This window comes from Panulirus ornatus, chromosome 23, assembly GCF_036320965.1.
Source record: "Panulirus ornatus isolate Po-2019 chromosome 23, ASM3632096v1, whole genome shotgun sequence".
NCBI lineage: Eukaryota > Metazoa > Arthropoda > Malacostraca > Decapoda > Palinuridae > Panulirus > Panulirus ornatus.
In genome coordinates this window covers 2651248-2679050 of record NC_092246.1, presented here as the reverse complement: position 1 = coordinate 2679050, position 27803 = coordinate 2651248, and the positions used below count along the sequence as shown (strand labels likewise).

Genomic DNA, 27803 nt, shown 5'->3' with positions numbered 1-27803 from the left:
TCTATGTACAATGTTCATATAATCATATTTCACCGGTCAGTTTGCAGATTGCATACCAAATGATGGTTTCACTTCGTTAAATGTTCCTTTAGTGATTTGCGATGTTACATTATTGGTTTCCAGAGAACTCAAATGTTTGAGTCAAAAGTAATGTTCATCTGATAGATAGATCATTCATATTTGGTAAATAGGTTGTATTAAGATTTGGCAAAGCTATTTTCTTCTCAGGGAGCGAATGCTGTTGACACTCAGCTAAAAACCACGTAGGTGTTGAAAGTTAGCTGGGCTACGTCGTGCATCTAGTCAAGCCAGGAGCAAGGCTGAGCACACATATAGGTTATGAGCATTGGTATGTTTCGTCTAGCAGCACGTCTATAACGACATCAAGGCCTCATTCAGGCTTCAGAGTGAGGAAAACAATGCTACGTAACAACAAGACTATACTGCAGGTAGCATTCAGGCTCAAAGGAAGCTAGTCTTAGAGCAAGGCTTCGGAAAGGTTTAGCATTAGCTACAGAAAGGAATCCATTTTAAAGACTTCGGGAAGTGCTTCCCGCCACCCATAATCAGGAAGACAGATATTACGGCAGAACTAATGGCCAACGGTAATCAGTAGTTTTATGTGGGAGAAATAAGATGTCGATATGTTAAACCCGTCGGCCGGGTAACTCTCTAAATCATTCACTAAACTCAATGATTTTGTGTAAGTTATGCCTACTGGTTTCCTGCCGGATGAGTAATAAGGGGAAAAGCCTATCTTTTTTTTTTCCCCCTACAACAATAGACTTACAATAGACCAACAAGAGCTTAGTGGGTGTTCTGCTTAGCTACTGCGTCTCAGACTAGCCGAAGGAGAATATAGAACTGTTGCAATATTGTAGAAACGACGAAGATCTCATCTCTCTTTATCTTCAAAATGTATTAATCTAATTTGATGTGGTCATGTAGCTCTGTGATGGCGATTCACAGAACACGTTTGCCTAACAAGCGTAAAACAAGTTCCATTTTCGATCCGACTTACAATTTACCATAGGGAAGTCATTACAAAAATGGCACCACGATCCAGAAAAAAAAAAAAAATTAAAAGATATTACCGAAGCGAACGGGAGCATCAGTACATTGCCCTCGCTTAACCGAATTTTTAAATGGAGTAACTATACCCCCAAAAAAATGTTGTTCTATGTCCACGTAACAGATGGTTTATGAGCATATCATTGGCGGACCGCATGGGGCATGGCAATTAATTGTGGAGACGAGAATCCTTTACTGACGCAGCCACGGTGATCGTTGCTAAATCGGTCGGATTTTGTGCAATTAAATGTGTTATCGATGCGAAATGTATTGTCATATTTACAGATGATCGCCATAGCTAGGTAAAACCTCGTAAATCTGGTTTGGACAATTTTACAGGCGAGTGATTTTATTACGCTTGTGACATGTAATATGATACAGGAATGGAGGAGGAGGAGGTGGAGGAGGAGGAGGTGGAGGAGGGGGTTTGGAGGGAGGGCCTTGTAGGTGAGAACGAACGAGGACACCAGCTCTGCGCTCTCCCTCTAATATCGTCAACAAGGACTGGCGCCCTAGGTGGAGAGAGAGAGAGAGAGAGAGAGAGAGAGAGAGAGAGAGAGAGAGAGAGAGAGAGAGAGAGAGAGAGAATACGCCGAGGACCTTCTTACTCCAAAGGAATCCTTCGTTTCCTTGCTCCTGTGTGGATTGCAGTTTTGAGGATGTAGGAGTCCCATGAATGGGGTCCTGGGGTCCTGGGACATTCCCCCCTTCTTCCATCATGAAAGCATCCTCAGGAACAAGGAAGGTGAGAACTGACCGGATTCTGATGCGAGAAAGGTGGACGCGAATGTAGCCCCATGCGCCCGGCCAACGGCTGTGGAGGGAATGTGGTAGGTTAAGTCTGCGGATGAATCTATCAGCTGCATGAAGCTCTGGCCTCCAGGTATTACCTGATGATGAAGATATGGAACTTGCGTTCTCGTTCGCTGCGTTGTAAGACATACTACAGGTCGTATGTCACGAATATGCGAAACCTGTTTTGATACAGACGTTTGGTATTTCTGAGATGCATGAGTAAATTGGTTGAATTTTACATCTCTTGTCTTGTTAGGTGATGGGGAACGCATGATGGGGAGGACTGGTGTGATAGGGAGGAAATTGATGATGGGGAGGAACGTGGTGATGGGGAGCAAAGTGATGATGGGGAGGAGGTACTGAAGGGAAGCTTGAAGGATTAACCCTTCCCTTCCCTCTACCTCCCTTCACTCCCACTATCCTCTCTACTACCCTCCCTCATGACACTTTCCCTCCCCACCATCCTCCCTCCCTCCCCGACATTTTCCCTCCCGACATCCTCCCTCCCTTTCAGCGTGAGATATTTTTTTTATATATTCCAAATGTAGACATTTGAAACACTGGGAGGACTTCCATCCAGATGTCGGTGTCAGGGCCACCAGTGCCCTCAGCTCAAGGCTAGACAAGCCCTTCACTGATGTGCATTGTCTGAAAATACGTCTATTTTCAGAAAGGAAAAAAAAAGTGACATTTGAATTTGTTTTAAAAAAGATTTCTATTTTTTTTTCTAACAGTTTTGCTTGTGAGCCTCTTCTCCCTCGACGGGAGAACCTCGCCACAGTTCGAGTGGGCAAAGTTTCCCTCCACTGTTTCCCTACAGAATTTCCATAGCGGTATAGTCTGGCCACACACTGCATGGCTGTCATTTCTCAACTCCCGCCCACCGTATCGACTGTTGAGCCGGAGGGACAGGTGGGTAGGGGAGAGTCTATTGCCTTACTATCTCGTCTCCATCACTACTAAGGTTATAAGGTTAGTACGCTACTAAGTGTACTAATTACTTAGTACGCTACTAATCTTCCCGTGCCATGTACTCCCCAACACCCCTCTCTTCCAACACCCTCCCTCCCCAGCATTATCCCTCCCCACCACCACCACCACCAACCTCCCTCCTTCCCTCCCCACGCCTCCCTCAGCTCCCCTACTGAGAAGTATCGTCTAAGGTTACCCCGGGCGAGGGGTATCCAGGCAAAGATACCCCTCGCCCTTATCCGCTCTCTACCACTCTGTGTATTTTCCTATTCTTAGGGTTTTTTTTCTCTCATTCATTTACATATTTCTCTCTCATTTTTTTTCTCTGTCTCTTTGTCTGTGTCTCTGGATCTCTGTCTGTTTCTCTAGTTTGCTTATTTTCCTTTCTGTTTCTTTCGCTTTCTTTTTTCACTGTTTTGTCTCTCTCTCTCTCTCTCTCTCTCTCTCTCTCTCTCTCTCTCTCTCTCTCTCTCTCTCTCTCTCTCTCTCTCTCTCTCTCTCTCTTCCTTGTTATTTTCTCTTTCATTGTTTCCACCCCGCATTATCCTCCTCAAACCACACAAAGCTCCTCCCCGACCCCTCTCTAAATTCCTCCCCTACCCATATTATATCCCTCCCCAACCCGCACTATCCTCCTCAACCCACACTCTCCTCCCCATCTCACACTTTCCTCTCAGCCTACACTATTTTCCTAATCCAAACTCTCCTCCTTGCCCATACTATCCCCCACTGTCCTCTCTAACTCATACTAACCTATCCACCTCACACTGTCCTCTCTGTCTAGACTCTCCTCCCCAGGCCATGCTATCCTCCCAGCCCACACTATCCTCTCCAGCCCATACTATCCTCCCCAGCTCACAATGTTTTTCCTGACCCAGACTCTCTTCCCCCTACCCATACTATCCTCCTTGACCCATACTATCGATCAATGACCCCTTACTATTCCCACACTCACCCTGCCCTACATACATCACCCTGCCCTACCTACATCACCCTGCCCTACCTACATCACCCTGCCTTACCTACCTCACTCCTCCCTACCTACTCCACAAACTTCCCTTCTATTCAAATTCAAGTCGTCAGAAACTATCCTTTCCCATCACCGTCCATCTCTCTCTCTCTCTCTCTCTCTCTCTCTCTCTCTCTCTCTCTCTCTCTCTCTCTCTCTCTCTCTCTCTCTCCCTAATTCCTCTCTCTCTTTCTCTCTCTCTTTCTTTGCCTGTGCCTCTCTCCCTCCCCCCTTTCCCCCCCCAACTAGCCTATGCATTGTCCTCCGCGAATACGTGGTAGAAACACCCCCCTCCCCCCTACCCCGGCCCAGGTCTTTATTCAAATGAAATGGGCCTCGTCGCTGCGTCTTTTTTTTCTTTTCCTTTTTTTTTCATGTGCGCAAATCAGATAGCTTTGTGTGCCGTACATCTGTGACGCTGCTCCCTGCAGGACGCTACGCCCGGGCTGTGTGCGTATATAATCATTGCTTGTGGATGTTGCTTCTGCTGCTGCTGCTATTGGTTCCCTCCAGTGTACAGACTGAGTCGGGAGGGATAGCAGTGAGGTTGGCATGGCTGCTGCTGAAGTGGCCGTCCCTCCTCCTCTTTTCTTTTTCGCACATATGTTGGTTGATGTCTTGAAGATGTATCCCAATGTCTTCACGTACCAGTGTGTCCTTTTATCTCTCTGTTTCTCTGTCTCTTTCTTCTTTTCTCCCTGTCTCACACACTCTTGTCTCTCTTCTCGTTTGTTCACTTTCCCCGGCTCCCTCCCTCCTTCCCTCCCTCCCTCTCGACATGTCCTGCTACCGCTGCTTCTGGATCTGTTAATCCTAGGATAAACACGAGCACAACATACGCTAAATTTAGGGACTGTATATTCCGTCTGGATTTCCTTTTTTTTCTTTTTCTCTCTTTTTTCTTTGTTACTGTAAATGATTTTTCTGCGATTTATAGTTCATCTTTTCCTCGATATTTTTGCCATGCGGGTTCAGCAGCCCAAGATGAATAGACGGAGAAACAGAAATTCGAGATGAATTGACGGAAATATGAGCGAAGACGGACGTAATGGTGTGTAAAAACAATCCATAAACGAAAGTCATCGCTTCTAATCACCAAAAAAGGTTTTAAACCTTTTTTTTCTATGTAAGAACTTGGTCTTAAGGTCCTCTCGATCCTAAGATCAGAGTTCAGAAGACCAGGTTGGAGCCACGACTGATGATGAATACACAGTGCGTACCAGGAAGCCTTATTTATCATCCTTCCGTCAGGCCAATGAATGGGTCCCTTTGAAACAGGCCGACAGAGGGAGCACATATTTTCATTGAATTGTATTGGGATATCTCTGTCCTGGGCTACTGATGATTATATTATGATATGTTAGAGCACTTTCGGCCGCTTCGGGGCTGCGCGTACTTAAAGGGTGGGTTTGGTAGTCAGAAATATGACCCAGTACTTGATCGTGACTAAAGTGTTTTGGTTTTGAGTGATTATGAGGCGTTAGTATGGGTGTGGGTTGTCTAGGGTGTTGAGTAAAGGTTGAAGATGAGGCATTAAGGGACAGGGGAGGAGTGAAAAAAGAAGAATATCGAGAGGAAATATGGTAAGCGGAAGGTTTAGAAGAATATTTGATAAAGAGGGTGAGGAGGAGAGGAATGAGGAGAGAGGAATAAGGAGGGATGAAGAGAGCAGAGGGGAAGGGGAGAGGAGGAGGAGGAGGAGGAGGAGGAGGAGAGAAAGGGATCATTACATTCAAAAGCCGTAGGTTCGACCGCCCTTTCAGTAGGACGGGGTGGGTAGGGGTAGTTTGCATATTTGTACTGGTAAAGGGTTATGGCTTGGCTGGGGGAGAAGGGGGGAAGGAGGGTAAGGAAGGAAAGGTGGTGGGGGGGATGATGGAGGGAGGGGGGGGAATGGTTGGTCCAAGCTACAGGGCTGCGAGGGGGGACACAGACCAGTTGTAAGAGGTGCCCCTGGCAGACGGACGCCCGAGACCCACTACCTCACAGCATCCACAAGAGGGGAACATCGATCTCTGGGGCGACCGTTCTCCGACAGGAGGAGAGACATCAAAGCTTGAGGGAGAGACTCAGAAGACACGACCTCTCAAGCTTGGACGGCGGAGGAGAACGTCTGGAAAAAAAAAAAAAAACCACCGGGACAAACTGTGACCCCAAGCTTAAGCTTCACCCCAGCAGTATCAAGCTTTGAAGGAGACCCACAAAGCTTCAAGGACCAGTGGGGGCGATTTAAGGATCGCGGTGACTACTTGACGTCTGCCCTTACTGGCTCTGGGGAGAGTCCGACTCGAGAGGTCGAGAAATAGAGTTTGGTGACCGACTGGAGACGTGGAGTGTTGTCATCAAGGAGCGTGGAGGACGGGTGACGCGTGAGGCGCCGAGGACGACCTCCACCCGAGGGAGGACCAGGTTCAAGGAGGAGGAGGAAAGGGTAACCGGAGGTTTGGAAACAGGAAGGTGAGTGTGTCACGTGTTCATGTGGTTAAGACAAGCGAAGAGGGACATGAGAAAGATGGATATGTAGGAGATAAGATAGGCTGATAGGAGAATAGATAAGATGGTATATAGATAAGCGTAAAAGAGATATGAATATACAGAAGTAGTAAGCAATTATGAGGGGCCAGGGGATGATGATGTGGTAAATATATCTAATTAATCAATTAATGATCTAGTGTATATTTAAAAAGTAAATTACAGAGTGAATTACGAGGTTACGAGTAGGATTAACTGTGTCGTAATTCATTGTTGATCTGTTTTTCGTTTTTCATTTTTCATTTCTTTAATGTGTGACTCTAATGTCTGCGAAAATTATGTTTAGCATTTAGAGAAATTGAAAGTTATTTATGTGTTTGTATGGTTAACTGCCTACTTGTACTGTGCGGGGAGGGAGTTCTACACTCGTTGGGCCTCATCTCTTAAACTTTATATCAGACAACTTTTAAAATATGTGCATGCTGTCCACATCCATAAACTCATAACTCAATTTATTCCATTCATCCACTTCATAACTCAGTTTATTCCATTCATCCATTTCATAACTCAATGTATTCCATTCATCCACTTTCCTTATACTATAAAAGTATCTATTTATATCTTTTTTAACAAATTGCTTGTTATATTTGATGCTGTGTCTTGTAGTGCTATCATTCTTGCAACTTTAGAAAAATTATTCACTATAAAGGACATCCCTATAGCTGCCTCATACGTGTGTGAAATTGTAATCCCAGCAATTATCAATAATTGTAACTTTTGATGAACGAATGCAATGTGAGTCAGGGCAAAAATCTTGGACCCAGTAGTGAAGACAACGAACTGAATATCCCGTCGGTGATGCAAAAAGCTCCAAAAGAGGAAATACATTTTGAATTTGCTTGAATACGAATATTAAAGCGTTCTTCTGCTTCTCATTTTCATTAAACGTAGAATCCTGACGAGGAAATGTCATGGGGGGTAATGGATGGGAAATTGAAAAGATGTACTTTTCTCGTTTTCTGTTTCTACAGACTTTTAACGTCCATGAAAAAATGATATATATCAGGTACAGGAGAGTGTGTGGGTCGCATTTTCGTTTCATCTGTAAGATACAGGAATATCTTAACGGAAAATGTTTGCTTTCAGCTGTGGTCCAATGGAATACATGAAATCGTCAAACAGACTTCAGAACTGAGCTTATGAAACGTGCTTGGATGAACGAAAGGATAAAATGAAAATTATTATATACCTTTTGATGTGATGATCATTGATAATGATTTTAATGACTATGATAATGATTCATAATGATACCATTGGTAATGACACACGTGTTTTTATATCTTTTTATATTTGTTTCTACAGATTCAGTCCCAACGTATTTGCATATATCAGGGTCTTATACCCTCGCTGTTTGACATGTTCTTCAAATTCCTCAGGTATAAAGGAGAGGTTGTCGTATTCTACCAATGATAACTAAAGCTGACCTTGGCAGGATTGAAGTCAGTTTTACATTATTCAACCCTTCCAATTTTCTAGATTTCCTTCACATATTTTTTTGGCTCAAATGTTACTGTGACGTATTGATCTCCATTGATTCCTTAGCTTCCCTTGCAAGCTCTTGAAATCCTTAGTTTTCCTTGCAAGATCATGACGCCTTAGCTTTCCTTGCAAGCACTTGAAATCCTCAGCTTTCCTTGCAAGATCATGATGCTTTAGCTTCCCTTACAAGCTCTTGAAATCCTTAGTTTTCCTTGCAAGATCATGACGCTTTAGCTTCCCTTACAAGCTCTTAAAATCCTTAGTTTTCCTTGCAAGATCATGAGACGTATCTCTCTCCTCCTTCCTCCTCCACTCTACCTTCCTGTCACAGATGACGCTCCCATAACTCACTCTCTCCCTCGCCTGGGGGTCCACTCCAGATCAATCGTTTGGATGCTGAAATTTCAGAGAGATTTTCTTTTCATTTCTTTTTTTCATTTTCTTCTGTCGTCCTCTACCTACCACTCATCCTAAGTCTCCATATTCAGTGTTACAGCCGCCTGTACTGAGGGCATAATGACCTGACCTTCCCATATAATGTAGGGTCTTTTACGTACATTTAATCGTACATTCTGTACTCTCATCTTCTGGTCTTTATGTCTGTCAATTCATCTTTTTCTTTGCTTTTTCCTCTTTGTTTCTCTTTCTTTCCTCTTCTTCACGACACAATTATAGTAATTTTATGTTATTATTATTATTATCATTATTATTATTATTATTATATAATGATGATGATGATAATGATAGTAATATTGATATGATAATGATAATGATAATAGTAACAAAAATGATAATGGTATTATTATTATTATTATTATTATTATTATTATTATCATTATTATTATTATTATTATTATTATTATTACAACTACAGTTTCAGTACTACTACTACTACTACTACTACTATTGCTACTACTCAGTCATAACCTGATGGTGATAACCTCTCAAACCTTCCCCAGATGAATGCCGGGTCCTTCTGTAGTCTCCTTCCTCATTATGAGTCTGGTGGTCAGTCTCGTGGAGACGAATCATCCCTGGTCTCATTATTATGTATTCTTCCTATGTACGTATTATGTGGGGGTGAGCTAGAAGGATGACTTAATCGAATCGCGAATTAATCAGGAATTTTTTTTACAGAGAGAGGAAGCGAAGGTACGGCCTCCCATCCAGACACAAGTGGCGTTTCTAGCCCAAGCTCAGGACCTCTGAACTCAGTCCTAAGACCTCCAGCAAACCCAGGAGATCACAGGCGGGAGATGGGAGGACCTGGAGATCACAGGCAGGAGATAGGAGGACCTGGAGATCACAGGCAGGAGATGGAGATGCGTAACAAGATGTCTCTGAGAAGAGGTAGGTCGTAATCTCTCAACTCAAAGACTCCGTAAGAGGAGGTTGTCTGGGCGTAGATGGGGCTCTCCTGGTGGCTGGATGGTCTGGAGGTGAGGGGCGAGCGGACGGGGTATTACGAGGAGGAGGAGGAGGAGGAGGGGGATGAGGAGGAGGAGGAGGAGATGAGGTATAAGCGGAGGAGAGAAGGTTGAGGAAAGAGCCTATCAGACGAAGGGAATGAGTAAAGAGCGTTGGGGAGAGAGAGAGAGAGAGAGAGAGAGAGAGAGAGAGAGAGAGAGAGAGAGAGAGAGAGAGAGAGAGAGAGAATCTCAGGCGTCAGGGAGAGGAAATTTGAGGTCATGGCTGGTTGTAATTTATCCATTTTTTTCGTCCTTTCAATACACTTCCGGAGGAGAATGACTTTTCTGCAGCTTTTTATGTAGTGTCTGTGTTTACCATCAGTTAAGCTGTACACTCAAATTCATGATAATTATTTTCATGCGATAATCATTTTTTTTTTATTTGAGATAGAGATCATCATATTTGATGAAAAAACAAACAAACAAACAAACACTGAGGAAGAGAGAGAGAGAGAGAGAGAGAGAGAGAGAGAGAGAGAGAGAGAGAGAGAGAGAGAGAGAGCAGTAAAGACGGTCAGAGTCACTTGGCCCAACTCTGCTAAGAAGCTTAACTTAAATAATATAGAGAACTCGGTAATAGCAGTGAGCTCCAGTATCCCTATTACCACATGGCCAGCCATTCAACCCACCTCCCGTGTCCACCACTCCCGTGTCCATGTCTCCTGTGTTCACCGCTCCCGTGTTCACCACTTCCGTATCCATGTCTCCCGTGTTCACCGCTCCCGTGTTCCCCACTTCCGTATCCATCGTCACCTCACGTCCAACAGTCTCTACCACAGTATACTCATTCTCACCACCGTGTGTGTGTCTCGTCCTCCGCCACACTTGTCTATCGATTTCCGTATCTGCACACTTTGTGTCCGTTTTCCCCGTGTCCAGAGCATAGAGGGACCTTGTCCTCCCGTGTATCTATCCCAGTCTTATAAGAGGAGATGAACTACCTACGTACTTGTACCTACAACGTAGATTTGGCGGAAGGCATGGCTAGTGCTCAATGCTCAACGCACGTCTTGATTATTGAGCAATGTATATCCTGCTCAATGGGCAGCATAGGGTCTGCCACCACGTATCTTATTCACCTTATTTAGGCACATCTGGGACTCACTTCAACCTTATATCAAGTTTTCTTTTAAATGTTTTGATGCAGTTGTAGCATGCGTATTTGTTATGTATCCTGGGGTTGTACATCTTCCTGGTTTTGGTACGTTCCGTGGTGGACATGGAGAACTGACAACTGTTATATTTTTTTACCCTGGTTGTTGAGAGGCTTTCAGGCCAAGGGTGCTGTCGTCCAGTCTTGCAATTTATTTTTTTTTTCTTTTTAGGTTGTAAAATTCCGAGTTCTTTTCAACTGATGATGATAGTTCAGTATGGTCCATCCTCTCTGTTTTAATCGTGAAGTGCCCCTGAGAGAGAGAGAGAGAGAGAATGAGAGAAAGAAAAAGTAAATAAGTAAACAAGGTAAACTAGTATAGAAGGAGGAGTAAGTGAGGGTAAACAAGTAAAGAAGGGAGATCTAAGTAACGATAAGCAGCAATCAAGTTTGATAATCAAGGTTGAGCAAATAGATAAAAGTAATTGAAGACAAGCAAGCAAACAAGAAAAAGTGATTAAAGGTTAACAAGTAATAGAGAGAAAACAAATAAGTAAAGGAGAGGAAGTAAGAATAAACAAATAAACAAGGGAGAGCAAGTGTGAAATACGCAAGTGACACCTTGACTGAAAGAGTGAGCCAGTGTGAAATAAGAGAGAATATAACAAGAAATCAATACGTCAAACGAGAATAAGAAAGGGAGCTTAAGTGAAAGACTGATCAAATCAGAGGAAAGGAAATAGGATAAGAAAGGAAAACGTGATAAGAGAGATAGGAGGAATGCAATACCGTACATAGATGAAAAGAAAATGATTGAGGCAAGGGAGAGTAAAGCGAGGATAAGCAAGTGGTCGAAGCAATGGTTCATGGGAGATAAATGGGTAAGCAAAGGAAAAGAACCGGAAGGCAGAGCAGTAAGGGAGAGTCACAGAAGGGTAGGGAGATAACCTGGTCGAGAACAAGAAGTGGGAACAGATAGATCATAATCGGTGGAGCGTAATGAGGGAGAGGAGTAAAGGGAGACTAAGGAAGTGAGGAGTACAGAAGGGAGAGTTAAGGAGGGAGGAGGGGGGGGGAGGGTGAGGAGGAGAGAGTGGCCTGTGCGGGAGAGCGCATGATCAGTCGGGTCTCATCAGTGCTCATTAGTGCGACGGAGGAGAGGGCCTTAATTCACGAGTGAAAACAGTGGTTTATGCAGGGCAGCGGCGGGTGGAGGGAGGCGTTGCTCGCTCCTCCCGTTCCTTTACCCCTCACGCCCCTCCGCCAGGATATTGATCCTCCCGACGGCGACACCCTGCTGGATATACTCTCGGACCAGCCAAGCTGGACACCACCGCCTCCCCTGACTAACTTCTCATTACCACCGACGGGGCGACGGCGGAGGCTCCGGTGGTGACCTGGTGTGCTTCCTGTGTCGTCTCGTCCCCCTCCTGCTACCCCTCCTGCTGCTGCCGGTGCGTGTCTTTGTGTGACCCAATTATAGTGTTGTCAAGGTCCCGCTGGCCAAGGTCAAGGTCGTTAATCACGTGGTGTTAAACTCTCTATTGTGACCGAGGTTGACCTTGAAGTGTTGCTGACTCTCCTGGGAGCGTGGCGTCCAGTGGGGTGACCTGGGTTCGCCCTAGAGGTAGGTTGGTCCTGATGTGTGGTGTGGCCAGTGTAAGGCGATCTCCGTCATCCGTGGTTAGATGATGACTGTGGTGTGAGTGCGCTCAGAACAAGGACGGACGATGGGTCTGTGAAGGGGAAAAGGTGCGATAGTGTGGAAAAAGTGTGTTGCATTGACGCTCTTCGATCGTGCTTTTATTTTTGTAGATCTGTGTGTGTGTATGTCTCTGACGTTGAAAATGATATGCAAATGTCTCTTGTATCCTATCAAAATCATTCTCATTTCCCCCTATGGTCCATAAGGCACAGCATGAGCCCATTCCCAGTACTAGCGGGCATAAGCCAAAACTTAAATGTATTCCTTTACAAAAAAAGAGAAATATGAATGTTCTTCACTAGGGGGGAAACGTGAAAGAATGATTTTCGGGATATTTTTTTTTTGTACTGTTCCTCTCACGACCACATACCACTGGGAAGTACCTGAGGGTGACCTGGTCTGGCATCAGAGCACCCAAGGCTGAGGGTGTGGTAGGATGTGCACGGTGGGAGGAAGAAGGAAAGACGTAGAGAGCGCGGGGGGGAGGGAAGTGAGGATGGCGGCGGTGGTGGTGGTGGTGAGGGAGTCAACCAACACACCACGCATGCGTCAACACCCGGGAGAGTGAGAGTAAGGGAGAGAGAGAGAGAGAGAGAGAGAGAGAGAGTGTGTGTGTGTGTGTGTATGTGTGTGAGAGTGAGAGAGTGAGAGAGAGAGGGACCAATCCATATTCCTCGCGAGATGCCATGCTCCTCCTCCCGTTACTACCTGTTCATCTGGCCTTTTACGATTCCCTGCTGTTTAATGGCGATATATTACCAATATACTGAAGTCGTGAGGTACAGTCTGTGTTTGGGGGGCGTGGTGGCAGCCTGGGAGAATGGGAAACCTCGTGTGTTTGAAGTGGAAAAGATGGGAGGGGCGAGAGAGAGGAGTGGTCGAGTTTGGTGTGCAACATTAAGATGGGTGTCCTGTGGGACGGCTACTATGAGTGCGTGCTTACTTAAGTGTGTGTGTGTGTGTGTGTGTGTGTGTGTGTGTGTGTGTGTGTTTGAGTGGGATGACCCAGCGTAAGTGCATAGAGGTTTGTTGATGTTTACGTACGTAGATTACATTATTAGGTTTTGTTCATTTAGTTTCCCTTTTTATTAAGAATAAATGAATTGTTCCCTCAACTAGAATGATGAATGTTTATGAGGGTTTACCACGAATGGTATGTTTAGGTTGCTGTGGTAGATCATATAGGTAGATGAAAACAATTTACCGCTGAACACAAGTCATGTAAACAAATCAGTGTGTTTACATATATCCAGACACAGAGACCAACCTACAATGATACATAGGTCTGTATCTCTGCAACATGGATACGCACAGGTGGAAGAAACAAAGACACACAAACACACGGACACACACTGATGAGTGTGGAATTGGGTGCGCGCGCGCGCACACACACACACACACACACACACAATACCAGTTAGACGAAAACTCATATATATGTGTGTGTGTGTGTGTGTGTGTGTGTGTGTGTGTGTGTGCACATAAGAGTAAAGACATGATACATATATACACTGTTAAGAGACGAAGAAACACGAAAGTTAAACTCTCTCCCTACACCACACAAATAGTAACCACAGACAGCCAGCCAGCCAGCCAGACAGCCAGCCAGCCAGCCAGACAGCCAGCCATCCAGCTAGACAGACAAACAGACAGACAGATACACCCATACCCAATACACGCTGCCTCAATCAAGCAGGCTGGGCTGCGCCTCGTGTGCTATCAGTGTATGTAGATGAGTGGCCCTGTCTTCCCTCCCTCCCTCCCTCACTCTTGCTGTCTGTCTGTCTGTCTCTCTTTCTCCCTTCCGTCCTCCATCCCCCCCCCCTCTCTCTCTCTCTCTCTCTCTCTCTCTCTCTCTCTCTCTCTCTCTCTCCAGGCTAGTAATGGGTGGCAGGCAGCCACAGACCCAGGGAGGTATAGTACCATTATTACCCCCACCTGGGTGTCGCGCAGGGAGCCAACACTTCTGTGCCTGACAAGTTTCACTCCTTTGGTCCCAGTTTGTTGTCTTTTGGCTTCATCCACACGTGGGCTGCTGGCTGTTCCGCCACATGATACAGTCACTCCACCTCACACAGGACATCTGACAGGAGGTAACTCAAACGAGCGGTTCTTTACATCCCTAGATATTCCTGCGGTAAGCACTACGCGCTAGCCCTACCTTTTGGCTGAGTATCGTCGTAATAACTCGTAAGCAATTACTTTACACTCTCTCTCTCTCTCTCTCTCTCTCTCTCTCTCTCTCTCTCTCTCTCTCTCTCTCTCTAAACCCACTCCCCTTTCCCTCCCCCCCTCCCCCCACCCAAACACCCCAGCCCACCTTCTCCTCCCCTCCTCCCCCTTCCCTCTCTCTCTCTCCCCGCCCATGGGAACTTTTGATTGTTATGACTGGTTGCTTTGTGCTCCTATATGCAAATTTGGCCTGCGTTCATAAAGTGGGCGGAGGCACACGATCCTGAGGCTTATTCCGGCTGCTCCTAAGGTGTGGTGTTCGCTTTTATGGCTCGTAGATCGACGTTCTAGCCTCTCTCTCTCAGGCTTGAGGGAGTGGAGGTTTCGTCAGGCAAATTTTTCCTAACGGATCTTGCTGTGTTTTGGGGGCCCGATCGATTCTACTACGTTGGAGCTTAGCCCTCCCACTGTGTAAAGCTGAACGTTCAACGTGTCTTGAGATGCACGTTCCTTCTGATTGAACGAATGTCGGGAATATATATATATATATATATATATATATATATATATATATATATATATATATATATATATATATATATATATATATATATATCCGCGTGGCAGAAATGTAATTGCATTTTTCTTTTCGCGTCTCCAAGCTTTGAGGGACGAGGGTGTTCCTTGCTTAAAAGGTAACTCGAGGATCTGGATGTTTTGTGAAGCTTGGTATTGAACGGGTGGGGGAGAGGCGTACGTAGGTGTACTCTCCCATGCAGGGGTGGTATATTGAGCCACCTGAGTCCTGAGGTAGTTAGCCAGATGGGTACCTCTCTCTCTCTCTCTCTCTCTCTCTCTCTCTCTCTCTCTCTCTCTCTCTCTCTCGTAGGGAGCTAGCTAGTTCCACTGGTTGCTGGTCAGACGGTTTCTGTCATGGGTTCTGCAGGAGTGGTAGTTAGCCAGCTGAGTCGTCTGGTTACCAGCTAGGTTCTCTGTCATCCAGCTGGGTCTTGTGGTAGCTAGCCAGCTGGTTATCGTCAGCCTTTTGGGTACTGTGGTAGCTAGCTGTCTGGGTCTTGTGTAGCTAACTAGCTGCTTCTATTGCTAGCCAGCTGGGTTCTGTGGTAGCTAGCCATCTGGGTCTTGTGGTTAGCTAACCGCTTGCTTCCTCTGCTAGCCAACTTCTTCCTCGCTAGCCAGCTGGGTCTTGTGGTAAATAGCTAGTTGCTTCCTTGCTAGCCAGCTGGGTCTTGTGTGGTTCCCCAGTACAATAACATGGATAATGGCGAGGCAAGGGTTAAGCCAGCCGTTGTGTAAACTCTCCAATAATTTGTGTGGGTGTCAGTGCCTTGCGCGATAGGTTCGAACCCCGCTTGGCTTGACGTGTGTGTGTGTGTGTGTGTGTGTGTGTGTGTGTGTGTGTGTAGTTCTACACTCGTGGGGCCTCGTCTCTTGAACTTTCTCCACTTTCATACAACTTTTTTTTTCAGCTTCTGTATGCTGTCCACATTCGCAATTTCGTCATTCACTTTCGTCCATTCATCCACAACTCTTATATTCATAACAAAAGTACCTCACAACTTTTATTACAACTTTCTCACTTAATTCCACGTTATGGCCTCTGGTTGTTATATCCTCACAACTTTCGGACGGCTGTTCGTTGTCGACATCATCAAACTGGTTGAAAAACATGAAGGTTGTGATCAGATTGCCTCTTAACCTTTTCTCTTCCTTCGTGAAGATATTTGATCTTTTTCTAACCTTTTCCTGGAACTCAGTTCTCTTCTCTGGACCTTCTCTAGTAGTTCGTTGTGCTTCTTCAGTGCGGTGACCACAATCGAAAAGCTTGTTATAGCCGTGTGTGTGTGTGTGTGTGTGTGTGTGTGTGTGTGTGTGTGTGTGTGTGTGTGTGTGTGAGAGAGAGAGAGAGAGAGAGAGAGAGAGAGAGAGAGAGAGAGAGAGAGAGAGAGAAGAGGATGAAGTAAAGTAGGTGAGAACTGAATGAAGATAAAGATGTGAACGAGAAGAATGATATGCAAGACATTTCAATATATATATATATATATATATATATATATATATATATATATATATATATATATATATATATATATATATATATGGCAGGGGTTCAGAGCGAAGACGGCAAAGAGTGACTCGCATGTGTCTGGGGAGTGTAGTTTCCGATGGGTGTGTATCTCGCGGCGTGGTGTTTAAGACGGCTGAAAGGACCGTCGTTTAGTGTTTGTAGGGTCATTTTGGTGTGTATATGTTTTGATTTTGTGTTTGTCGGGCCAATTTGGTGCTTATATTTTATTTTTTTGCTTGTTGTGGGGTGGGTGGGAATGGAAGGAGAGAAGGAAGATGTGGGAGTATATGTCTCTACAGTGTGGGGCAGGGGTCAGTGTTTTACTTGTGCTCTGGGGTTACTTATGGAGCGGCTTGGATGAGAAGGTTGTGGTGGTGCTGCAAAGGACTGGTCTTCCGAGCATGTTGGGTCGGGATTGTATTGGAGGAATATTTGTATTCATATGTATGTTGGACCCGGATGTGTATATGTTATATACGATCCTCTGTCCGGGCTGAGTTATGTATGAAGTTTTGTATGCATATACATGTTGGCCTGAGATATATATTTTGTTTGCATAAATAAGTGCTGGGTCGCGAGAGAGATTTTGTATGTACGCATATGCATGTTAGTCCGAGATTTGCAGATAGGCTGTAGGCACGCAAGCCCACATCCATACATGTGCACACACTCATACATACAAACAAACACACGTACATAAAGAAATAACTGAAAACTCTACCCATACCACTCGTACAGAAAAGGCTATATCACTAAGGTAAACAAACCTGTCGTTTGGAGTATAAACCAGCGCTTTCCACCTTCCATCACCTTCAATATATATAAAGGAAAAGATAAACAGAGTTTGGAGTAGATTTCCTCGTGTAGTAAAGAACTGAGAATAGCAATTCGTTGAACCTTTATACAGGGGTCTCCTTATCAAGTCCTTGTGGCTAAACAAGCGGGAGAGGAAAGACTAATCGAGTTAAAATACTTTTTTTGAGGGGGATCCGATACTTTTTTTTTTTTTTGGTCATTTTCCTCGATGTTTCAGTTTCTATTAGCGATTCATAAAGAAAATTAGAACAGGAAGATATAGTATAGATGGTTTAGACGACGTCTTGATTCACTGATCATGTAGTTGTTGATAGGTGGTTGTGGGGTTTGAGATAATTGAAGGATGGTCATAGTGAGGTGATTGACGTGTTTTGAAGTCTATGTTCAAGGTCCACCTTAAGACTTGCCTCTCTGGCTGATAACAGTGGCATAATCTTGAGTCTGACATACGGCTGGGTCAACACAACTGGTGTGGTCAACAGTACTGTTGTGGTCAGTACTACTGTTGTGGGCAGTCCTATCGTTGTTGCCAATACTACCGTTGTGGTTAGCTCCACTGTTGTGGTCAGTAATGTTGTTGTGGCCAACACTACTGGTGTGGTCAGAATTACCGGTGTGGTTGACACTACTGTTGTGGTTAATATTGCTATTGTGGTTAACACTGCTGTTGTGGTCAGCTTGATCATTGAGATCAACACTACTGTTGTGGTTAACCCCATTTCTGTGTTCAATAATACTGTTGTGGTCAACACTACTGTTGTGGTGAGCACTGCTGTCGTGTCGTCATTTTTCTCTTGATCAGCAATGCTTTTGTGGTTAACAATTTGGTTATGGTCATCGCCACGAGAGTGGTCATTCAGGATTTATGGTCATCACTACGTTACGAAGACTTTGGTCAATAATATTGTTGTATAGTAAGAATAGACCCTTGTGTTACTCCACTGCAGTCATATGAATACACATGTTGTGGTCATCAATTCATTTATACTCATTTATATATCTGGTCAATGATAATGCCAGTTGAGGTCAGTAACATCTATGAGGCGTGATGAGGGCTTATAGCTAACGATAGAAAATGGGAGGAAGGCCTTTATAACGAGTGTTTGGGAATATACGTGAGGTATGCGAAATGAGAGCTGGGGTAAGTTTCATGTTCAACGAGAAAGGGATAGATGTGCACATGTGTACTGAGATGACGATGACGGGGTTAACAACACACGATTAACGAGAGAAACATAGGGTAGAAGGATGATTGTTAAACGAGGAAAAGGGGAAGACGCGTACGTAACGAAAGAAGGTGTGGGTGGACGGGTGGGTTAAACTTGTTTAACGAGACGGAGGTGTGGGGTATAACGAGAGTCGAGGAATGCTCTTGTCTAACGAGAAAACTTTGCCGACTTCGAGACGTGTGTCGGGGGAAGATAAACGACTTTAGCTTGGCGTCTGCATGACTCCCTCGGGGGGGAGGAGGGTGGGGGGTGGACGACGGACGACGACGGACGGAGAAGGACCAGGGAAGGGAACTGGTCGTCTTAGACCTCGGCCTGCACGACGCGTCGCGCTGAACGAGCGATAATGATACTCAAAACGACGTTCAACGAAATATATTCTGGAGTGAATTAATCTTTCATCTCCCCGGGACTGAGTCTTGGGAACGGGTCTTGCCCTCATCAGAGGGATCCCCTGCCAACTTAAGACGCTTTAAACGCTTAAGTTGAGCTAGTTAGCTTTGTCAAGTTGAGCTAGTTAGCATCGTTAAGTTAAGCTAGTTAGCATCAAGTTGAGCTAGTTAGCATCAAGTTGAGCTAGTTAGCTTCGTCACGTTAAGCTACTTAGCTTTGTCAAGTTGAGCTAGTTAGCATCGTTAAGTTAAGCTAGTTAGCATCGTTAAGTTAAGCTAGTTAGCATCGTTAAGTTGAGGTAGTTAGCATCGTCAATCGCGGACCACTAACCCTCTCTCACATGCTACTGCTGTGTATTAACTTATCACATCGTACCGTCATATTTCTGCAGCTATCTCTGTACTGGTGTGTGATATCCGACCGTGATGCATGCACAGACCGCCCAGGGTTCGAAGCCCGCATGGTGTTCGAATTCAGGTGGCGGTGGTCGGTCCGCAGTCTACCTAGCTGTTCATCCTCCTCTCGGGGCTAGTCGTGAGAGATATGGTTTTGATCAGGGCATTCAACTGCCAGCACCGTCACAGTTATTGTTAAGCAAAATAGACAGGAATTCAAGTAACCAATCATATATAAAAGATATCTCCAAGACGAGATAAGCTGAAGGAACTACGTTTGTGTTTTTGTTACTGTTGGAGTTTGTTGTGATTGTTAGTGTTGTGTTACTTGTTAGTGGTCTGATGGTTGGTGGAATATATTCTGATGGGATAGTGGAATGTCTCTTCTGATCTTTTGATAGTGATGTCTAATTCGATGGTTAGTGGAGTTTGTTCTGATGGTTATTGGCGTGTGTTCTGATGATCAGTAATGTGTGTTTTGAAAGGGAAGTTTGTTAAAAGGCGTAACAATTGTTTGTTATATGTGATTTGCAACTTAAGAAATGCATGAAAGACTAAAGAATATTCAAAGGAACTTTAAGATAGTACAATAATTTACATATCATAAAAGAATTGGAAATTTCAAAGAAATGTTATGAAAAGATAGATAAACTAAAACTTGAATAGATTAACTCGCTGGTAATTCAAAATAGGATTTAGAGGAGCATAGAAATAAAAAGCAAAGATAGTTAGAAATGGTTTAGTGGTCCAGGGGAAGTAAAAGACCCACTGAAGGGCCATCGATGTAAAAGGCTTTTCTTCACTTACAGAAAAAGGTTGTGTAGGGAATAAAGAAAAATAAGGTGTATATGGCCATAAAATGGTCGTATTGGTGAGGGATGGGAACCACTCGAGACTGGCGCAGTCAATAGGGGAAAATCCATTGGTGTAATTCTCAGAGTCTCTGAAGACCATGTTTACTCCAGCTCTTGGCTGGCTCCTCCCCCTCCCTTCCTTACCCCCATCCCCTCCTCCCCCCACTCAACATCGGCCTCCACCCACCCACCAACTACCCCTCCCGAGACTAAGGGGGTAACTCCTCCTCCTCCTCCTCCTCCTCCTCCTCCTCCTCCTCCTCTCATTCAACACACACTCCCACTTAACAACATCCTCCCACTACCAAAGCTTAGGGGGATAACTCCTCTTCCTCTCCTCCCCCCCAACTCAACACACCTCTCCCACCCCAAGATTCCTTAGTAACTCCCCTTCCCCCAACTCAAGCACCGTCTCCCACTCCAAGATTCCTGGGTAACTACTCCTGACTCACCATCCTCCCTCCACTCCGGGAGCACCCTCCCCCACTCCATGGTTTCATAGAAGATTTCGTCCTGTTCCCCACTAATCTGTACTTCCACCCACTCGAACCCTCAGCGATGACCCCCGGCTCCTCTTCTCCATTAGTGTTGACTGAGGAAGCGGACGGAGGAAAATGGGAGGAGGTTGGAACTTGAATTAGAACGTGAGGTAGACGAGGAGAGAGGTAGAGGAAGTAGCATTACATTGTAGCCCTCGAACTGATATTGGATTTGTCATTGTTCGTAATGATTTTCAGAGACTGACTCATGTTACTATTTCAATATATATATATATATATATATATATATATATATATATATATATATATGTGTGTGTGTGTGTGTGTGTGTGTGTGTGTGTGTACAAGAAGAAATATTATCTTGAGCACTTGTGTGTCAAAGTTGCACATCAAATAAGATTGCGTTAATGAACTTAGTCATGGACATAATGAAATCGCAAGCGACACGTCGTTTTCTTTCAAACGGTTCTTGTGATTTATGGAAGCGTTGTGGGGGTTCCCACAGCCTCGCCGCCTTCCGGTCTGTCCCGCAAAGATGTCTCAGAAGTTGAAAAAATAATGAAAAACCCGTGTGAGACTGTGTTGCTGGAGGGGGGGTCATGTTTATAACAGTCGTCGGTGTTCTGTCGTAAAACATCCCCAGTTCCCTACTTCAGTAAATATAAAATCTAGCGACATTCTGCCCCTCAAACTTCCTTAAAGACCTGAGGTTTAGGAAAAAAAAAAGTATTGACTTCACTGCAACAGTGAACTGTAAACAGTATTTTTCTTTCCCTAGTATTTACACACCACCTCGGGGAAGACTCCCCTGAACTGTAAAATTGAGAAGACGTTTAAATTTCTGACATACGTCTATATATCTTTTTTTTTTGCCTAATTTTGAATAATCAGTTTTGTAGACTGGCTGATTTTCCATGGACATATGTTTTTACTGACTCTCTCTCTCTCTCTCTCTCTCTCTCTCTCTCTCTCTCTCTCTCTCTCTCTCTCTCTCTCTCTCTATATATATATATATATATATACTGTATGTGTATATTTATCTATACATTCTTTTGTCTATCATTATGGTCACATGTAGCTACAGTCTCGTTACCACAGTTATATTATCTGTAAAACAATATCTACATATCCAGTCGCGTTTTCGGTATTAATGTACATATTTCTGATCGAACTTTTTCTTCTAAACCACTTGAAATCGTTCGTTGTAGTGTTAGAATACTGACGTTTTCCGCCTTCTGGTCCGCTTTCATTGTACTGTTCTCCATTTTGTCATAGGTTTATCAATTGTTAAACTGTCATCAAAATTAACATATTTTCAATAAATGTTTCAACTGCAGAGAAATTCGGAATGGAATAAGCTGATTTTGTGTCTTTGAGACATGATCACTTCTTTTTGGAGAACAGATTAACGTCTGATGATGCAGATTGTAATAGCTGTTGTCGGCAGTGGTTTATGTATGTAGTAACAAGTGTATATGAACTTGCTAATACTATTAACACCAGATTTTTCTGTTGGTGGATGGACTAGCTCAACGAGGACGACCTTAATGACCCTCGTAGTTGACTGGCATAAAGCCGTGGCTGTCGTCAGCTAAGGGTGATTAGTAAGCCAAAATTCATGACGTCAGTGTCAGGGTACCATCAGCCATTTTCTTTATTGGGAATGTTTGCTTTCGATTTTTCCACAGTCACTGTTGTTTAGATATTCTGTGAAAATATTTGTCCAATACTGGATCATACATTGCAGATCCGGTTCAGAGGTGAGGCTATATGTAGATAATCTAAAGTAGAAAATTTCGTAGATATTGATGTGAGTATCTCAGTTATGTGATGGATATGAATGTTACATTATAACATGCAAATTCCATACGAAAGGCAAGATTTTTTTTTTTTGGTCTGAAATTTGATGTGTCCAGAATCCTTGCCATTGTATACCCTGGGAATTAGAACTGTAGTAATGAGACTATGTGATTATTCGTATCTATCAGCGGTTCTTTTTGAAAGGAAAGAAAGAGAGGAAAAAGTTGAATTCATCATCTCCGTAGTTAAGAAATAACACTTTCGTCTGTTTCCGGATATATTCTGGGGTCTGATGATTTTAATCTCCATTTTGGAAATAGGCAATGTGATTTACCATTTCAAATACCATGGAAAGTAGAAAGTATCTTTTATCAACGTACTACAGACGCAAAGTCATTTAATTTTTTGCTCTGTATCACATTACTGCCGGAATCTCTTTTAGATCAATCGCAACTTGAAATTCCATAAAGTATTGTTTCTGATAATCATCTTAACTTTTTTTTTTCCCCCTCCTCTAAATTAACGTTTCAACAAAATCAATTATATATTGAAAGTCTTTATTGTGGGAAACTGTTAGACTAGACACATTTTCTTAGCAAGGAAAAAAGACTCAATTTCTTCATGAAATTATACACGTCGCTTTTTCCATCACAAATTTAATTAAATTGAAAGAAACTGAAGATAAAGAGAAGGAATATTATCGTAGTTTGCAAAAATATTGTCGTCTAATTAGAAAAAAGAGATATAAAATGGAGTCTAGCTTGTGGAATCAAAATAGACATGTTTATATGGGCCTTTGGCAAAAAATCGTTCACAGTCTTGTACAAGGAATTGGTGTATTCGAGTAACATTTTTCGTAAATATTCACTAAAACTTCTAGTGTAGGAAATCTTCAATAGAATACTTATATTTCTTTTTTATCAATATGTCTGTATGTCTTTTTTACAGTCATTTCGTTTTCTACAGGATAGGTTTCTGAATGTTGGATCTGTTGTTATTTAGACCATAATGGTTGTAAAGAGCATTATTACTATTAGGAATAAGCTACTGCTTCCCTCTATCCCACTAGTATAATTACTATCATCACTTTATCATTGTCTGATTTTATGATCACTGATTATAACCATCATTAATATCATCACTACAATTATAATTATTATCTCATTATCGTCATCAATATTATTATTATTATCATTATTATTATTATTACTGTAATGATACTAATGATACTTATAATAATAATAATAATAATAATAATAATAATAATAATAGTTCTTCTTCTTCTTCTTATTTTTATTATTATTATTATTATTATTATTATTATTATTATTATTATTATTATTATTATTATCATTATTATTATCATTATTGTTGTTATTATTATTATTATTATTATTATTATTATTATTATTATTATTATTATATTTGATACTTATGTTGATATCAATACAGTATTCAATATAGTTAGTGTCTGTTATCGTTTTGAAAATTTTCATTCCCTATAATTCTCTTACAATAACTATTAATAATGTAATTATAGATAAAATAGCTAAGTTAACGTATTGGAATAAATGATAACGAAAATATCAGGATATTTCATTATAATTGCTGTTTGTACTGTTACTGTCTTTGAAAATTATAAAGATAATAGATTATTATAATTATGCAGAAATCGTCATGGTTATGGTAATGATTATTATGTATTAGTTATGATTATTAGCTATTATCAAAGCAACTTTATTATTCGTTTTGCTAAAGTCTGCATAGTAATTGTTCTTATAACTAATTGAAAAAATTAGTACACACACACACACACACACACATATAAATATATATATATATATATATATATATATATATATATATATATATATATATATATATATATATATATAAAACAGTTACTAATGTTACTTTCATGATTTAATAGAATACGTATCATCATTATAAGTGGTTGATGAAAAAAAGTTCGTAAATGTAATTCTAAATAAGTTTTCCTGACGATCATTTCACTATATTTTTCAGCTTAGATTCTGAATCTCTGGCCGACATTCCGTTATCAGTATCTATATAAATCAGGCGTTGATCCCTCTTGTGTGAACGACAGAAGCAGAAATGTATATAATCCCTAAAACATCGACAAGCGAGGCAATCGGTGCATGTTCAGAGTCGCTGCTTCGAGACCTCGAATCATATGGCAGAGGAGTTCGTTTGTGTGTTCGGTTCTCCTGCCTTAGTGCTTCACGTTTGGTCGTGTGTCAACAAGGATGTGTGGGTGCACGTGAGCTAAGGTCTGGCCACCGTCCATATACGCGTATCTCCTCTGTGGGTTCGACATGGTCCCATTAAGGAAAAGTAATGAAGATTAGAGAGATTTTATATGTGATTCATCCGGTTTTGCGCATAAATAAAGGGAAGAAACAAGCGCTACCATGAAGTCCAGTTTGTCAAACTTTAGATTTATATAAAAGGTCATAGAGGGTTGTGGGGAGTTGATGGCCCAGGGATTGAGTAGGATATGACCCCCAAGTTGAATCTTTTCCTTCCTTTGCAACGATGCGCTGGGAGAGTTTAAAGCGGAGGAGAGAAGAGAATAGAGCCTTCGTCTGCTTCCTTGTTCCCTTCCTTCGTTCTTTGAGATTTTTATTTGTCCTTTCAGAGGCTTGTGAGTTCCCCCCTTTTTAATGATCCGCGCACAGAACGATTATGGACCCAAATAATTCTCATTTCGCGCAGACAGGGAAGGAGCCAATCAGATTACAGAAATAAACCCTCTGGAGCACACTGGCTCAGCCTCAAGTGTTGTTTCGAAATGCAGAGAGAGGAGGGAAGGAGGGAGGGAGGGAGGGAGGGAGGGAGGGAGGGAAGGAGGGAGGGAGGGGAGCGGTGGCAGCAGCAGCCTGAGACGGAGGAGGAGCCCTTGTTAAACCTGAGGCACCGCCCCTGCTGCAGGAGATCCTTCTGTGAGAGGCAACCCAACGTCACCGTCGCCAAGGAGACTGTGGGATCATTTTCCTGCCACTCCCGTGCTAAGGAGATTACGGCAGAAGTCGCCTCATTAAAAGCGCCTCGGCTTGAGCAGCCGACAGACTAATAATGTGCAGTGATCGCCACACTCGCCCTCCAGCGGGGAAACCATTTGTCAACACACACCTTCCCGCGTTTCTTTTTTCGCGGTGGTTGAAGGTAATTTTTTTTTTCCCTCCTCCTCCTCCTTCCTCTCGATGCTTTTTTTTTTTTTTTTTTAAACGGACGTAACGGAACCGTTGAAATGTGCGTTATTCGCGTAAGAAAAAAAAATAAAAAAAGACGGTCGTTATCACTTTGCAAAACTGCAATTTATTAAGGGGGGGGGAGGAAAAAAAAATAAAAGGGGGAGGAGGAAAGAATATATAGCGTAGCATAAAGAGGGAAGCTGGATGGCACACATATCCGAGGGGAGGGAGGGAGGGGGGGGCCACCCAACCCGCCCCCTCCCCCTACATATTGATCGGTGACGTCACGAGGAGAGCGCGCGCTGATTGGCCGAGCGGCGGGGGGAGGGGCGGTTCAGGGTGACAGAAACCATTACTCAAGAGGGGGGGGGGAGGAGAGGGGAGGCACTCCCCTCCCCCCCCCAGCGCGGACCTTCATACTGCACTCTTTATGATACATAGTATGTGCCGGGTACATAGCACACCCCGGATACAGTGTTCCAACATTCCTCACGCTAAGACACCCTTCTAACCACCAGGCAACGTGGTACACCCTCACCCTGACTTCACTCTTACGTCCGTGACAAATCGCTCTCAGGGAATATGTATGTATATATATAGGCTAAACATTCCTCACGCTAAAAAGGCTCCATTCACGTGGAGAGCGCCTCTGTCGGCTTCACTCTCCTCTTATTAGTCTAGGGGAAAAAATATGTCTGGGATGTACGCCACAAATGCCTTGCACGCTTTCTTCCCTGTGCACTTTCTTTCCCCCTGAAAACATCTACTCTACTTGCCTCTCCCCGTGGTGTGTGTGTGTGTGTGTGTGTGTGTGTGTGTTGGGGGGAGAGGATGGAAAGGGAGGCAGGGGAGGGGGTTAGGATGCTCATTGCAGATAATGTCTGGAGCTGGAGGGGCAGGGGTGTGTGTGTGTGTGTGTGTGTGTGTGTGTGTGTGTGTGTGTGTGTGTGCGCGTGTCTTCTCTCTTTACATCAGTCTTGTTTCCTTCGTGTGATTAACACTCGTTCACTTAGGGTGGTTTAGCGGCTAAAGCAGCGCGACATACGAGGCGCGAGGCACTCTGAGGAGTGCCTGTGTATATTACCGGAGTTACGGCTTAACATACATAATGGGGAGACCCGTAATAAAGACTTCGTGTAAAGTGACGGGGGGTCCGAAACCCTGTCCCTCCCTCCCTCCCTCATCCCAAGAATTTCTGTTGAGGGTCGTTGAGTGTGTGGCACAGTGTCTCGAAAGGATCTTTTGGAGTGCATCCTGGTGGTTTGGAGTGCATCCTGGTGGTTTGGAGTGCATCCTGGTGGTTTGGAGTGCATCTTGGTGGGTTGGAGTGCATCTTGGTGGGTTGGAGTGCATCTTGATGGGTTGGAGTGCATCTTGGTGGGTTGGAGTGCATCTTGGTGGGTTGTAGTGCATCTTGGTGGGTTGGAGTGCATCTTGATGGGTTGGAGTGAATCTTGGTGGGTTGGAGTGCATCTTGGTGGGTTGGAGTGCATCTTGGTGGGTTGGAGTGCATCTTGGTGGGTTGGAGTGCATCTTGGTTGGTCCGTGTTTAAGTGGACTTTTGCTACCTAGGTTGTCTGGTTGATTGATTGGTTCAAATTTTTGGTTCTGAACCTGTCGCCTGGGAGGGTCTTGTGGTCGCTATCGTCGTATATGCTTGAATACCTTCTTCAGGTACACGAGATGACTACTGGAGTGTATACGTACTCTCACTGCAGGCAAGCATGACATTTGACAATGGATTTTAATAAGTAATATTGTATCGTTTTTTTTTTTTTCATTCTGCTTAAAACTAGTTAAAGGCCACACTGGCACCTGCTGCCATAAAGCAAGCACAGGGAGCAAGCAGACACACATCCTCGCTCCTCTGTCATCTATATCAACAACGCACTAACTGCAAGCATATCGCAAGTATTCTTATAGATGCTTTCCCATTAGCACCCTACACTAACAAACGCTCTGTCGATAGACACATCACAGATGGACTATATCTCTCTAATAGATATTCTTTGATTTTTTCACATATATTCTGTTGCAGACGTTCTCTCTCTCTCTCTCTAACACTGCTTTTTTCCACATCGTGCTCACGTCTTACATATAACCACACTTGTAACATATTTCTCTTTGACTCCTTTCAACTTACAACTTACAAAGACACACACACACACACACATACGCACACACACACACACACACACACACTGACCATGAGTAT

At 43.5% G+C, this 27803-nt stretch overlaps 1 long non-coding RNA gene across 1 annotated transcript in view; it reads left to right on the top strand.

Annotated features, from left to right (window-relative positions):
- Positions 1–5777: 5777 nt before the first annotated feature.
- LOC139756713 (uncharacterized) overlaps positions 5778–27803 on the top strand; it is a 99132-nt gene continuing 77106 nt past the window's right edge. Inside the window, exons 1-2 of the long non-coding RNA XR_011714422.1 lie at positions 5778–6304; positions 8996–9208. This is a non-coding gene — a long non-coding RNA (uncharacterized lncRNA). The remainder of the gene's footprint in view (positions 6305–8995; positions 9209–27803) is intronic.